Raw genomic sequence first — 5,395 nt, 5'->3', positions numbered from 1 at the left:
GACGAAGGCACTGGGTGGGGGCTGGAGAGAGAGAGCATGGGGTGGCGGGCTGAGAGAGAGGCTGGCGTGTGGGTTGCTGGAGAGGCAGAGGCATGGGTGGGGCGCTGAGAGAGAGGCATGGGGTGGGGGCTGGAGAGAGGGCATGGGGGGTGGCCCGAGAGAGATGGGTTGGGGTGTGGCTGAGAGCAGAGCATGGGTGTGGGTGGCTAGAGAGAAGGCCGCATGGAGGGGGGGTGCTGAGAAGAGAGCATTGGGTGGGAGGGGCCTGGAGAGAGGCATGGGGTGGGGGGGCTGAGAAGAGAATGGGTGGGGGGCTGAGAGAGAGCATGGGGTGGGGGCTGAGAGAGGCATGGAGTGGGGGCTGAAGAGAGAGGCAGTGGGGTCGGGGGTGGCCGGGAGAGAGAGGATGGTGGGGGTGGGTGATGAGAGAGGCATGTTGGGGGGCTGAGAGAGCAGGGGGGCAGCTGAGAGAGCTGGGTGGGGGGCTGAGAGAGAGGCATCGGGTGGTGGGGAAGGCGATGGCGAGAAGAGGGGATGGCGAGAAGGCTGGGGTGGCGTGGGCGAGAGAGAGGCATGGTTGGCGGTCCGGAGGGCGTGGGCGCGAGAGAGAGGCATTGGTCGGGAGCTGGTGGGGAGTGGCCAAGAGGGCATGGGTTTGGGGCCGAGGAGAGATGGGTGGGGGTGCCGAAGAGGATGGGGGGTCGACCGAGAGAGGCATGGGGTGCCGGGGTGGCCGAGAGAGAGGCATGGGGTGGGGGGGCTGAGAGAGAGGCATTGGGGTGGGTGGCTGAAGAGAGAGTGGGGTGGGGCCTGAGGGAGAGGCATGGGTGGGGGGGCTTAGAGACAGAGGCATGGGTGGGGCTGAAGAGGGTGGGGGGGGGGGGCTCAGAGAGAGAGTGAAAGAGAGAGGGACAGAGGGGGTGAGACAGCTCCCTGGGTGACGCTCTGTGTTTTGGAGGAATGGGCTCGAACTTCTAAGGAAGCTGGCCACCTTCTCACACAACGATCAGCACATTCCATCCATTGTGTGTGTTTCTTTCTCTATCCTTCCTGTCTTTCTCCCTTACTCTCCTTCCTTCTCTTGCTTTTGCTCACTCATACATTGTGAAATCTAACTTTGTGTTTGCCTCTATTTCTGTCTTTATTGAAGTATTCCCCTTTCCACAAACCCAGCCCTTGTAACACRGTCTCTCACTGATTCCCTTTTACCTGGTCAGAGCAAGCCGATGCCTCGTCACCCAGTCTCACCATATACAGTTCAAAGAGAGGACTCTGTGGGCTGGTGCACACATACACTATAATTATCCCCAAGATGCTTATATGTATGCCATCAGCGCTCCCCGTTTCCCCACTTACAGCAGATGTCACAACCAGGAAAGGAGGCTTATGAATGTGTTCGAGGGAGGCCGTGTGTGTGTATATAGGATTGTGTGTCACCTCATAACCACAAGGCGTTAAATCACACACAGCAGCGGCAGACAGTGCCCGTGCCGCACCACCGTTGCAGCGACTATGTGGTGTGGCGCCCCCACTATTTCTAGAAAGAGAAGAGGCTAAAAGCAGCAGCACCTCCATGATGGATGAGGGAGCCCTGTGGGGAGAGGCTCTGCCCAGGGGGAGAGGCGCTCTGTCTAGTCAGGCTGTCCCTGGAGTGGTCCACTCTCTAATTAGCAGGAAGCCAGCTAGTATTGGAGGGGAGGTGTGTCCATTTTCCGACAAGCAGCTGAGCTTATTTATGAATGAATAAATGAGTGACAGGGGTGGAGGCGGGCTAACCTCCTCCTATCCGCCTGTCTGATGTTCAGTTCTTATGTTATGAATCAGGAATTTTGATCATCCCCCACTTTCATGCCTATCTTCACATACGCTATATATATCAGTGTGGCTGTGAAGACTTGAATAATGAAATAACATTCTTTGAACTCGCTTCTTCTCTCTCTCTTTCCTCCAGCTCTTCAGAGAGGTACGCATCATGAAAGGCCTCAACCACCCAAATATCGGTAAGTGCCTCAGCTATACTAATCTTCCCAGCTTCCAGGGTGTAGTGCCGCCGGGCATACCCGACCCCAGAACATCATCAGCCTAACACCCATCCTCACGCAATGTTCCCCTTCACTGTCAATACAGCTGCTGAGTAGGAGTCAGGACTTGTGATATGGATAATAGTCCCCCACTGAGCTCAAAATGATCCTCCTTTCCAGGAGGGTACAGTCTCACTGAGGGATGCCCAGACCCCCTCGRGCTGCCCCTGTAATGGCCAGAGACTGTGTTCCAAATAGCACCATATTCCCTATGGGCCCTGGTCAAACATAGTGCACTATAAAGGCAATAGGGTGCAGTCGCTCATGTAAAGCCAGGACAAGTAGACTTCCTCCATTTTTTTATAATGCACACGGTCACATTTAATACTGCATGCAGCTGAAACATAAACTGCTGTACCATACTGTTGTGCATTTACGGCACATCTCCCTGTTCTAAGGAACACACAGTAAATCACTTTGTGCAACTGTGTGTGTTGTTTGTCTGTGCCACTATACTGAGGTGTCTATGTATGTTTGTGTGTTACAGTGCAGCTGTTTGAGGTGATCGAGACGGAGAATACACTCTATCTGATAATGGAGTACGCCAGTGGGGGTGAGCAGAGTAACTCCCCTCAATCCCTACACGCTCCTCCATTTCTCTCTCATCTATTTTCTCTCCCCCCTTCCCTCACGCTTTCCCAGTACCGCTGACCCATCGATTGTCCTCTGACCGCCCTCCTCCCTCCCTCTGCACTCTCCTTTTCTCTCCCCTTCCTTCATGTTCACTTTCTGTCTATTCTTCTCTTTGCTTGTGTCCCCTCCCTCTTCTAATCCCCACTCCGCTTGTTTGTCAATTTTTCCTCCCATTCTGTTTCTTGCCAAATAAGGAGCTAATAGCCAAGCATGTGCCCCCTCCTGATCTCAACCTCGCTGCTTTTCTCCCAGTGGATGTGTCCTCTAGCATGAAGCATGTACTGTACAAAAACACAACACACACTCATACATTCATTCATTCAGTCACTCTCTCTRTCTCTCTCTTTCAACTCTCTCACACCACCACCATATATTCCCACACATGCATGGGTCACAGACATGTCGACATGCCCATGCAAAGTCAACCATTAGGCCAGGGATCACTGAGATGAATGAGGCCCTATAGGCTCAATGATGAAGATACTGATCCCAGATCAGGCTCAATTTAATAATCCATCTCACTGATGATACTACTGCTGCGTATGCTCTCCTTTGGCTTAGGGGGCGCTGTACTACTATGGCTGACCCTGCAAAACAACACATTTCACTGTACCTATCCGGTGTATGTGACAATAAAGCATATTTWAAAAAATATATATATTCTCTCTTCATATTCTTACATTACAATTTATTTTCACTCACTTAATGTGTACATCATATAAATACAATATAATTATATTATAGAACTCTAATGAATACACTATATATATATTAGTGGTGCGCGGGTCAGCTGTTTGTTCAACCACCCGCAATAGCTAATAACCCATCTGGTAAAGTGAAAATCTGAGGCCCACACCCGACCCTAATACGCTAATATAGAAAATCTGCTGTGCAGTCAGAGATGGTGGAGCTATTTTTGGGGGGAGCAGGCCTTTTTAGATAGGCCTATGTCTCTGCTTATAATTTCCAACATTTTGGCCGGCTATTTGTTAGTCGACTTTTAACAACTTCTATAATTAGATAAATGCAGCTTCTCTTCTGTCGTTACTTGTTGCCCTGGAAGACTAAATAAACCCTGCTCACCAGAATGACGTCATAAATCAATAGAGTGGATGCTTCAATCTAGTTGATATCGGTAAAGTGTTCTCTTTCATCGCTGCTTCTCCCGCGCACTCGCCGGAGAGAAAATGCAATAAATACATTTGTGGAAAAGGGAAAGATTTAACCGGTTTTAAGAAAATGTAAGAACATTTCGACCCGACATGTTTCTGATAAGATTTCAGTTCGGCTTGGATGCATATTTTATGTGGTTGAAATAGGCTACTATCAGCTTTTATGATGCTGATAAATATAGTCCCTTTACAGACCCTAACCCCTGTCTCTTATACACATCTAGATGTGTATAAGAGACAGCCCTGACCTAACTAAAATAATAAAGAAAACAAAGAATACTAAGGCCAGGGCGTGACACAGAGTCAAAATGTACATTTGGTGTATCATTTTACTGCAAGAAATGCTTAATTTTGCAAGCGTTAGTGTTATATTGGGATATGTGAGAGGTTGTAGACCTACAGTCAGGGTCCAGGTTTCAGACTACTATTCCGTTTAACCCATCTGAACAGTAGTTCCCTTGACGGGCCATTTGGAAGTCCCCGTCTTGTGACTGTCGAATTTGTATAGCGCCTCACAATCATCACACATAACATAACACTGCTATCGTCTTACCACTTCACCAAATCTTCCCTCAACATTAGACTACTGCTCTGGCCCTCCCTTCGATTTATTTTCAACTTTCCATTTCGCAGCTTTTCTCTTATTGACATTGTCCTTTTTGCCTCAGTGGACCGAAGTTAACTTTTTCTGCTCATGTTCCCAAAAGCATTTGGCGATTGCCGTGTATCCGGTGAGCGTACAGTTAGGCGCTAAAGCTTAGTCTGCATGCTTTCGCCAGATAAAAATAAGGAAAGAAAAACCTTAATGTAGCCTCTAGATATGATTTGCACAAGAACGATACATTTATAGATTCATCCACTCAATATTTCATGACCATTTACCCACCCGCCCCGCGGATATAACCGTGGGGTCTGCGGGTTATGAATCAACTCGTGCATCACTAATATACAGTATAAGTGCCTCGATTACACACTGTATTCAACCAGCCGGTGTTGTAAGCCTGATTCTCTGTCTGTTGATGTGGTTTGTTTCTCTCTCCCTCAGGTGAAGTGTTTGACTACCTCGTGTCCCATGGGAGAATGAAAGAGAAAGAGGCGCGGGCCAAATTCCGTCAGGTGAGATGTGACCAAAAATGTATAATCACAACAAAACCCAGTGAATGGTGCTAAGTTGGCCTGAATTACATTGCAAGCTTTATTATAAGTTTGTATGTGTCAGTCTATGTGTTTGGCTTTTTTTGCTGTGACTTGTCTCACTCCCCTTCTTTCTCTGTCTCTCTCGCTCTCCCCCCTCCCCCTCTCTCTCTATATATATCTATATCTATCTATCTAGATTGTGTCTGCTGTACACTACTGTCACCTGAAGAACATTGTTCACAGGGACCTTAAAGTACGTGACCGGTTCAGACCTGAACCCCTTTTCATTGTCCAAAATGACAACCACTCATTGATATTAAGTATACCATTATCAATACATAAAAAAAATGTCAAACACTGATAATCTCTTTC

The 5,395-nt window shown here is 48.3% G+C and overlaps 1 pseudogene; it reads left to right on the top strand.

Annotated features, from left to right (window-relative positions):
• The window catches only part of LOC111949784 (MAP/microtubule affinity-regulating kinase 4-like), a 69,720-nt pseudogene that overhangs the window by 40,320 nt on the left and 24,005 nt on the right, over positions 1-5,395 (top strand).

Source organism: Salvelinus sp. IW2-2015, linkage group LG22 (assembly GCF_002910315.2).
Source record: "Salvelinus sp. IW2-2015 linkage group LG22, ASM291031v2, whole genome shotgun sequence".
Lineage (NCBI taxonomy): Eukaryota > Metazoa > Chordata > Actinopteri > Salmoniformes > Salmonidae > Salvelinus > Salvelinus sp. IW2-2015.
Note: the sequence above shows the minus strand (reverse complement) of the source record. Positions and strands in the feature narration are given on the sequence as shown.